The sequence below is a fragment of the Malus sylvestris genome, chromosome 13, assembly GCF_916048215.2.
Source record: "Malus sylvestris chromosome 13, drMalSylv7.2, whole genome shotgun sequence".
In the NCBI taxonomy this organism is placed as follows: Eukaryota; Viridiplantae; Streptophyta; class Magnoliopsida; order Rosales; family Rosaceae; genus Malus; species Malus sylvestris.
The window spans coordinates 20,706,488-20,717,394 of NC_062272.1; positions in this window are offsets into that span (position 1 = coordinate 20,706,488).

Sequence of the window (10,907 nt, forward strand, 5' to 3'; positions counted from 1 at the left end):
TCAAACTCAACATACAAACTACCCAGTGCAAACCTTCGCTCTACGCGTAACCTCTCAAACATCTTGAGATTTTTATTTTCTTTTTCGCCAACACATCTTCAGTTTGGATACATAGCACTGTGAAGGCAACCGGTGAACATCTTCAGTTTGGATAAACATCACTGTTACCGTATAATCAGTCGATCGTGGAACAACTTCAGTTTGGATAAACAGCACTGCGTCAAGGCCGACTGGTTATCTATCCAAGTCTCGATCGAGAAGGATTTTCGAATCCGTATTGGCAGAGGTCATCTTGTTGATGCACAAAACCGGAGGGGTCTTGGAACAACATAAATCCGACCGTGAATCTGCAAGAAAGTAAAGAACACAAGATGTATCGTGGTTCACCCCAATGTTTGGGCTACGTCCACACTGATGTTGATATTGTTTCACTCTGAATGGTGAATATACAAGAAGGCTAGAGGCAGTGTGCTCTCTAGACTATTTTCTGTGTTTGCCCTCTCTGAGATGTTTTCTCTCTTCCCATGGCCTAAACCTTGACTTCTCATAATGAGGAGAGTGAAGAGTCCTTTTATAGAATAAGGGCTCCTCACTTATTACATATTTGCCCCTTCATTTATTACATAATTACATTTGAGTCCCTCGAGTATTTATACGAGGTCTAAATACGGATGCCCTAAATATGGTACAAACAGTAGTCCCCCAAGTCTTCAGTCAAGAGAGTCTTTTGGCTGGAGACTTGAAATTCAGTCCATGTGTGGGCCGAAGTAACTAGATGTCGTGTAAAACTGATACTTGATATGAGGCGGTGCTCAATGTGAAATGATGCTCAACTAAAAGTAGCACATGTTGCGAGGCTGCTCGGCTTGTGGCTTATGTTGCCTTGGTTGGCTTGACTTGTGGCGTTGAAGGTGATAGAGTCTCTTTTATAGAATAAGGGCTATTTCCTCAATACATAAATGATGGGCTAGAGTTGATGCACGCGGCGAGGCGGTTGCTCAGCAGGCGGCGATGCTCTCTAATGATGGTGAGGGAGTTCCTTTTATAGAATAAGGGCTCGCTCCTCAATACATAAGTGATGGGTTAAAGTGATGCTCGCGGCGAGACGGTTGCTCAGCTGGCGGCGATGCTCTCTAATGAAGGTGAGGGAGTCCCTTTTATAGAATAAGGGTTCGCTCTTCAATACATGAATAATAGGTGCTCTCTAATGAAAGTGAGGGAGTCCCTTTTATAGAATAAGGCTTCACTCCTCAGTACATAAATAATGGGCTAAGTCCCTCAAGTATTTTTCATGAGGCCCAGTTGCGGAAGCTCAATATATGGTACATATTGTAGTCCCTCAAGTCTTCAGTCAATATAGTCTATTGGCTGGAGACTTCAAATTCAATCCATGTATGGGCCAAAGTGGCGGTTGTTCGGAGGCGGTCTTTGTATACCATGCACTGAAGCTTTGTAGGTGAAGCTTTGAAAGTGAAGTTTTATAGGTGAGGCTTTGAAAGTGAAGCTTTGAAGCGGAACTTTTGTAAATGAAGCTTTGAAGTCGGAGCTTTGTAAATGAAGCTTTCGAAGCTGGAGCTCTTGTAAATGAAGCTTTCGAAGCTGAAGCTCTGTAAATGAAGCTTTCAAAGCTGGAGCTCTCGACGCTGGAGCTCTGTAAATGAAGCTTTCAAAGCTAGAGCTTTGTAAATGAAGCTTTCGAAGCTGATTGACATGAGTGATGCTCATGAATGTTTATGTTGATTGACATAAGTGATGCTCATGGATGTTGACATGAGTGATGCTCATGAATGTTTATGTATGATTGACATGAGTGATGCTCATGTATAATTTTGGTGTACTGGACATACTTTTGATCACCTGGTTGGTGATAATAGAGGGTGAACCTTAAGTGGAAGGATGAAAGTTGGAGTTTGAAGCCATAGGGCTTGGCTCTTTTGGGCATATGGACCTTCGCCTTCCACATAACATTCCAGCCCACTATTTTGGGCTTGCCGACATTTTGCCCTTTTTTTTTGTCATGCTGCCTTCTTTCTTTATTTATGATTACCCTCTGGTGAGGTTATACAGATGTCGCCATTATATATATGAATAATATAATAAAGATAAAAAATACTTATCTTCATAAGTCTTTTTTTTGGTGGTATTGCAAAAGGTGGGTATGGCAGATGGTTGGATAGTGGGATAGCATGTGCAGCTGACAGTTGCAAGGGGCAGGGCCTGCTCAATGGGTCACGCCCATAATTCCCTTCTCTGCATGCCATCACCACCGCAATTATGTCTGCTTCTTTTTATCTTCTTTTGCTTTCTGCTTTTGCTTTTGTTTCCCACTCCATTTCCTGCAACTTTCAAAATTGCAGGGGTTGGCAGAGCCCATTTGCACAATTGAAGGGAACTTGAGCTTTTGCTTTTGCTTTTACTTTCTGCTTTTTCGACAAGCTGATGGACGGAAATGATGGCATTGTATGGCTCCACAACCGTGTCAGACACCTTTGGGGATGGGAAGACAGAAAATGTTAACATCATTCAATCTGGGTATTCCTCTATGATCTTGGAAATAAGAAGAGTTCCCATGCCGGAGCCGGTGCCACCACCCAAAGAATGACATACTTGGAATCCCTGCAAGCAATCGCAATTCTCAGCCTCTTTTCCTCGGGACTGTATAGGCAAGCTTTGCTCATCCTTTCTATTATCATACTGTTCTCACTCTACAACGGACTACTTTATGATAATCTGTTATAACCACCATATTGCAAGTGCTGTACCACTTGCACCCCATTACTATGCATGCTATTGATCGTCTGCAAATCCAAATCCTTAGTGCTACACACCCGGCAGACCGGGACGGTCTCTGACTGCAGACCAGCTTATGGGTCCTGCGAGTTTTTTGCAGTGAATGGCTGCTGACGCTGCGCTGAGTCAGGTTTGGGGTCGGGTTTTCGTAACACTCGTGAGCCCTGTTGCTTTGCTGATCGGCGAGGCTCCGTAGCTGCTGCAGCTGCTGCTGAACTCGACGGAGACAAGGTGGTCGTGATGGTACTGCGGTGGAAGAGCCTCATGGGAGCCTAACAGAACCCACCAAACAAGAATCGTTAGAGGCCATGGACGACGTGGTTGCAGTCGACGATGAAGATCTCGATAGCAGAGCCCCCAACTTTACTTCGGCGAAACTGGTCGACACCGCCATTGACCCGACGAGGCGGCGCTTCAAAAAATCCTCAAAAATGTGAGAAGAGAAGAGATTGGAGAAGTGTGGTATTGGGATTGGAGCAGCCAAAAGAAGTAATGATGGGCGATTAATTTGGATTTTTGGGTTCTAATTTGGGTTTTGACAGAGAAGGGGGAAGGGTGTGGGTTTGGTGGGCGTACAAAAGAATTGACCCTCTCTCCCTCTCTATGTGGGAGTCCTTTGCAAATTGGGAATTTAGGACCGGGTTGGGGTGTTTGGGATTTCTGATTTCTCTGCATTTTTTAGAGATGGGTTTTGCAGTGACTCTGCAAGTGTTTGGTTCTTGGGTTTCTCCAGATTCAGGGTGACAGTGTGGTGAGCTCTCAAGGTGGTGAGATGAAAAAAATGAAAGAGAACTAATATAGCTTTTCGTGTCGATTCCTACAGACGGTGCCAAATGTTGATGCACAAAATCGAAGGGGTATTGGAACAACATAAATCCGACCGTGAATCTGCAAGAAAGTAAAGAACACAAGATGTATCGTGGTTCACCCCAATGTTTGGGCTACGTCCATACTGAGGTTGATATTGTTTCACTCTGAATGGTGAATATACAAGAAGGCTAGAGGCAGTGTGCTCTCCAGCCTATCTTCTGTGTTTGCCTTCTCTGAGATGTTTTCTCTCTTCCAATGGCCTAAACCTTGACCTCTCCTAATGAGGAGAGTGAGGAGTCCTTTTATAGAATAATGGCTCCTCACTTATTACATATTTGCCCCTTCATTTATTACATAATTACATTTGAGTCCCCCGAGTATTTATACGAGGTCTAAATACGGAGGCCCTAAATATGGTACAAACAGTAGTCCCCCAAGTTTTCAGTCAAGAGAGTCTTTTGGCTGGAGACTTGAAATTCAGTCCATGTGTGGGCCGAAGTAACTAGATGTCGTTTAGAGCTGATACTCGATATGAGGCGGTGCTCAATGTGAAATGATGCTCAACTAGAAGTAGCACATGTTGCGAGGCTGCTCGGCTTATGGCTTATGTTACCTTGGTTGGCTCGGCTTGTGGCGTTGAAGGTGAGGGAGTCCCTTTTATAGAATAAGGGCTCGCTCCTCAATATATAAATGATGGGCTAGAGTTGATGCTCGCGGCGAGGCGGTTGCTCAGCAGGTGGTTATGCTCTCTAATGATGGTGAGGGAGTCCCTTTTATAGAATAAGGGTTCGCTCTTCAATACATAAGTGATGGGTTAGAAGTGATGCTCGTGGCGAGGTGGTTGCTCAGTTGGCGGCGATGCTCTCTAATGAAGGTGAGGGAGTCCCTTTTATAGAATAAGGGTTCGCTCCTCATTACATAAGTGATGGGCTAAAAGTCTCTCTCTAATAAAGGCGAGGGAGTCCTTTTTATAAAATAAGGGTTCGCTCCTCAATACATGAATAATGGGCTAAGTCCCCCAAGTATTTTTCATGAGCCTCAGTTGCGGAAGCCCAATATATGGTACATAGTGTAGTCCCCTAAGTCTTCAGTCAATAGAGTCTGTTGGCTGGAGACTTCAAATTCAATCCATGTATGGGCCGAAGTGGCGGTTGTTCGAAGGCGGTCTTTGTATACCAGCACTGAAGCTTTATAGATGAAGCTTTGAAAGTGAAGTTTTATAGGTGAGGCTTTGAAAGTGAAGCTTTGAATCTGGAGCTTTTGTAAATGAAGCTTTGAAGTCAGAGCTTTGTAAATGAAGCTATCGAAGCTGAAGCTCTTATAAATAAAGCTTTCGAAGCTGGAGCTCTGTAAATGAAGCTTTTAAAGCTAGAGCTCTGTAAATAAAGCTTTCAAAGTTGATTGACATGAGTGATGCTCATGAATGTTTATGTTGATTGACATGAGTGATGATCATGGATGTTGACATGAGTGATGCTCATGGATGCTAACATGAGTGATGCTCATGACTGTTTATGTATGATTGACATGAGTGATGCTCATGTATGATGTTGATTGTCATGAGTGATGCTCATGTATGATTTTTTGGAGGACGGGTTGTACTTTTGATCACCTGGTTGGTGATAATAACGGCAGGCTGCTGAATAATTTTGGAGTACTGGACGTACTTTTGATCACCTAGTTGGTGATAATAGCGGCATGCTGCCGAATAATTTTTGGAGTACTGGACGTACTTTTGATCACCTGGTTGGTGATAATAGAGGGTGAACCTTAAGTGGAGGGATAAAGGTTGGAGTTTGAAGCCATAGGGCCTGGCTCTTTTGGGCATATAGGCCTTCGCCCTCCACATAACATTCCAGCCCACTATTTTGGTCTTGCCGACATTTTGCCCTTTTTTTTGTTGTTTTTTTTTTTGTTTTTGTTTTAACCATATATTGGGCTTCCGCAACTGGGCCTCATGAAAAATACTTGGGGGACTTAGCCCATTATTCATGTATTAAGGCTCGAACCCTTATTTTATAAAAAGGACTCCCTCACCTTCATTAGAGAGAGACTCTTAGCCCATAACTTATGTATTGAAGAGCAAACCCTTATTCTATAAAAGGGACTCCCTCACCTTCATTAGAAAGCATCGCCACCAACTGAGCAACCACCTCGCCGCGAGCATCACTCCTAACCCATCATTTATGTATTGAGGAGCGAGCCCTTATTCTATAAAAGGGACTCCCTCACCATCATTAGAGAGCATCGCCGCCTGCTGAGCAACCGCCTCGCCGCGAGCATCAACTCTAGCCCATCATTTATGTATTGAGGAGCGAGCCCATATTCGATAAAAGGGACTCCTTCACCTTCAACGCCACAAGCTGAGCCAACCAAGGCAACATAAGCCATAAGCCGAGCAGCCTCGCAACATGTGATACTTCTAGTTGAGCATCATTTCACATTGAGCACCGCCTCATATCGAGTATCAGTTCTAGACGACAGCTAGTTATTTCAGCCTACACATGGACTGAATTTCAAGTCTCCAGCCAAAAGACTCCCTTGACTGAAGACTTGGGGGACTACTGTTTGTACCATATTTAGGGCCTCCGTATTTAGACCTCGTATAAATACTTGGGGGACTCATATGTAATTATGTGAAGGGGCAAATATGTAATAAGTGAGGAGCCCTTATTCTCTAAAAGGACTCCTCACTCTCCTCATTAGGAGAGGTCAAGGTTTAGACCATGGGAAGAGAGAAAACATCTCAAAGAGGGCAAACACAGAAAATAGGCTGGAGAGGACACTGCCTCTAGCCTTCTTGTATATTCACCATTCAGAGTGAAAAAATATCAATCTCAATGTGGACGTAGCCCAAACATTGGGGTGAACCACGATACATCTTGTGTTCTTTATTTTTTTGCAGATTCACGGTCGGATTTATGTTGTTCCAAGACCCATTCGGTTTTATGCATCAACACATCTCATGCCTTCTTGACGAAGTAAGGTGTTACAAGTTACTACATTCGGCACATTTAACGCCGAATTTGATATTGAACTTCGCAGAACTAGAAGCCTTGTCTTAAGGCTCTAGAACCCGAAGGCCGAGATGTGTTCATTCCTCAGACTCAGTCGCAAGATCAAGAAGTCAGCAGCGCGCTCAACGCAACATCAACATATTTTACGCCTCGGCTGAGCTCGGCCATTAAGTTGGCACGTCCCGCACACAACCGAAAGACGTAGTTAGCTTATTAATTACTAGGCTTGCGCGCCACGTAGGCTTGGTAGTTTTTAGGGTCAACATTTTGGCACGCCCAGTGGGACCAAGTGCTAAAACTACGAAGTTCACATGATATATCTCGATCAGGTTTCCTAGGATGAGTTTCATCGCCTATTAAAAGAGCAAAAACAATGCTTTGAGAGATGGGGTAGAATTTCTGAAAGGCAAGAGGCCGGGGGGCAAATTTCCGCTCCGGCCATAATCAAAATTCGGTCTTAGAACATTGTCGAGACGGTCGAAGAACTTAGGCCACTTGTTGTTTCGATCGAGACTGAAAGTATGGTAAGCCTAGAAGAAAAAATTCAAGTTTCTGAGCCACAAGTAGACTTAGACAATGATTTGTCAGAAAAGTGTTCCATTGACGAACAAGACCAATTCATGGTTTCAGCTGAACAAACCACGCCAATCGATATGATTATTGGTGATATAGTTGATATGGAGAAATCCTGTTCGGCTAAGTTGTTCGAGTTAAAAGCCGAAATTGGGGAAGTAATTATGCCTGGGGGGCATAATAATTGTTTAACACATTCGGCGGCCGAAAATGAAAAATATTTCACCAAGGCAAAAATATTTGAAGAAAATTCTTTATTCGGCCTAGAGCGAAATCAATTTGAGAATTTTGATATTAAAAGATCTCGACTTGGAATAAAGTATCGTTGGCCTCCGCCTGATTATGGTTCGATCATTTATTTTTGTTTCTTAAAAAAAAAAGAATTTATTTTCTTCACCATTCGGCTATTCGGCCGATGCTTAAGAATTTATTTTCTTCACCATTCGGTTGTGGGCGGGGCGTGCCAACTCAACGGCTGAGCTCGGCCGAGGAGTAAAATATGTTGATGTTGCGTTGAGCGCGCTGCTGACTTCTTGATCTTGCGACTGCGGCCAAGGAAGGAACACGTCTCGGCCTTCGGGTTCTAGAGCCTGAAGACAAGGCTGCTAGTTCTGCGAAGTTCAATATCAAATTCGGCTTTCAATGTGCTGAATGTAGTAACTTGTAACACCTCACTTTGCCGAGAAGGCTAATGAGATGACCTCTGCAAATAAGGATTCGAAAATCCTTCTCGACCGAGACTTGGATAGATAACCAGTCGGCCTCGACGTAGTGCTGTTTATCTAAACTGAAGGTGCCCCGCGATCGGCTGATTCTACTACAACAATGTTGTTTATCCAAACTGAAGATGTTCGCCGGTTGCCTTCACAGTGCTGTTTATCCAAACTAAAGATGTGTTAGCGAAAAAGAAAATAAAAATCTCAAGATGTTTAAGAGGTTTTGCGTAGAGCGAGGGTTTGCGCAGAGCAGTTTGTGTGTTGAGTTGGAGGTTCCCTTAATGTTGCCTGCCGCTTGGTATTTATAGAGACCTGCATACCTAAGTCGTGGAAAACAATCCCAATTGCACTGTGACTCCAAATCTTTAATTGTTGCTGCTACCCACGGACCTATCCCATGCATAATCACAATAAATGAAAACTCTGAAAACTTTATCCTTTATGCGCCTAAGTCCACGCCTTAGGCCTTATCACATCAATCAAAGCTTAATCCCATCTCCCAAAACTCCATCAGTAGTCTTTATCCCATGCATGCATAATAAAATGAATTATAATCCCATCATGCATGCCTTATTATCTGATACTTTAAAGACCATCTTCCATCAAACACATGGCATCCAATTCTTGCACGGCATTAGTCAATCACCCATTCAATCTCATCTGTATACTGACCAACATTTAATTTGCACGCAAATTGTTGCTTAACCAGATAAGAGTCTCAAAGCTTGGGATATAGCTTGCATCCCATTTTCTTTACTAAAAGATAATTATTATGATAAAACCATAATAATATCTTTAAATAACAAAATTATCTTCACCTTTTCATCCGTCGGTCTGGCACTATGCTCAAGCAACGGCCTCGATTGCACGGGCCGATGATGTAAATTTGGGTCCAAACAATCTGTTTAGAATCATTGAAAATATATTTCGATAAAATTTTTAACCAATCACAATGTGTCACGTGGCATTATCTACAATCTTATCCTTTCTTTTTTTCCATGTAAGCCCTACATCCATCCTAAAGTCACACACCAAAATCAAAATATCTCATAATCCTTCTTCATAGTTTATAAATCTTGAGTTCTTACACCTCATTACCCATATTTCCGTAATCGGGTCATGGAGTAGCTCAAATGAGCATTCACACAAAGTAATATGTTTAATGACTGAACAATTCGAACCTACTTCATTAGCCTTTTTTTTGGCAAACAAGATCATATGAAAACTTTGAGAGAAAGATTGGTTGAAAATATTTGAAATATTGAAATGTAGTGTAAAGTGGAAGAAAATAGATAGGATTTTGTGGGAAAAAATTATAATATTTCAATTAATTAATTATTTATATTTATTTAAAATATTAATAAACGTGAAAAGTATATAAAAATGTGTTTAGTACGTGTATTGCTGTTAAAATTTAATAAAAATGAAACTTTAATGAAAAGCTTCCGGTTCTGTTCACTTTTACGAAAAATCACATTTTTACACTAAAAAGTCAATCTTGGTACTATTCACTTTACCCTTTATTTTGTCATTTTCGTTAAAACTCAAAGTTTTCAAGTCATTTTCATTAGTTTTCCTAAAAAAAAAAAAAAAAAAAAAAAACATACAATTTAACGAATTATTAAAACGTGTATGGAAAACAAAAATATTATTTACAATAAGTGGATTCTAATTTATTAATATTGTTTAACTATAACATGCGACTTTAATGTCCCTCAGTACTACAATCTGGTGATATTCTTTTTCACCTAGAAGTGAGAGGTCTTATGTTCCAATCTCGTAAATAGCGAATTCGATACCAAATTAGGCTGCTCATTGTATGGCTTAGCAAAACTCACCTTCTTCTTAATGTAAAAATATCGATGTACCCAAAAAATGCGACTTTAACAATGTCCATTGATTTGTTTTGAGACATTCGAACCTCAAGTTGAGGAGAGATTTTTTAGTGTGACTAGTACACGAGATGGTACACCACGTGTCATTATACAAATGGTGGGATATATGTGCTAAAAAGTTAATAACTTAAAATATAAAATTTTCCACCACTTCTATTAAAACACATGGTATACATCTTGTGTTCCCATTATAATGAAAAATTCTCCCGGTTGAGTGAGGCTGCAACATGTACCCTTCTTGATATTTGCCTTTCCATGATCCCAATGAACAAAGTCAAACAATACAGCCAAGTCTAATGATACTATTCATTTTAACAAAAAACCACGTTTTTATAAAGGGGAACTTTAACAAAAAGCTCATGATATTATTCATTTTAACGAAAAACCACGTTTTTATATTAAAAAGTCAATCTTGGTACTATTTACTTTACCCTTTATTTTGTCCTTATCATTAAAACTCAAAATTTTCAAGTCATTTTCATTAGTTTTTCTTTTATAAAGTCTAACCCATAGCTTAAAAAATCATAGGGAAATTAAATGACAAAACCACTTCCTAAGTGGACATCTATTTATTGGTTTACATTCATTGAGTCTAGTGACTCAGTGAGTTATGAAATCCGTGCTACTCCTAGACACCAATCGAGGTATGAAACCCTAGTAATTCTCTCGAATGGCTGGAGTAGACCTGGCAGTTTTTGACACGACACGATGACACGACACGAAAACGACACGAAAATAACGGGTTTCGGGTCAACACGATAACTTATCGGGTCACTATCGGGTGACCCGTTAAGAACCTGTTAATAACGGGTTCTTAACAGGTATACACGCGGGTAACACGTGGGTAACCCGTTTCGACCCGTTAAGAAAAAAATTATTTTAATAATTTTAAAGTTTAATTACTAAAAGATTTATTATAAAATACAATAGTCATATTAATATATACAATATATTCTATATTAAATATATAGTTTTGTATTATTGTTCTATATAAATTATAAAAAAATAAAAAAAAGTTTTAGTCATTATTTATTTTTATTATGAGAGTTCCTTATTATCATTACTAGGATAAATTTTACATAACATATTCTTGTCCAAAATTAAAA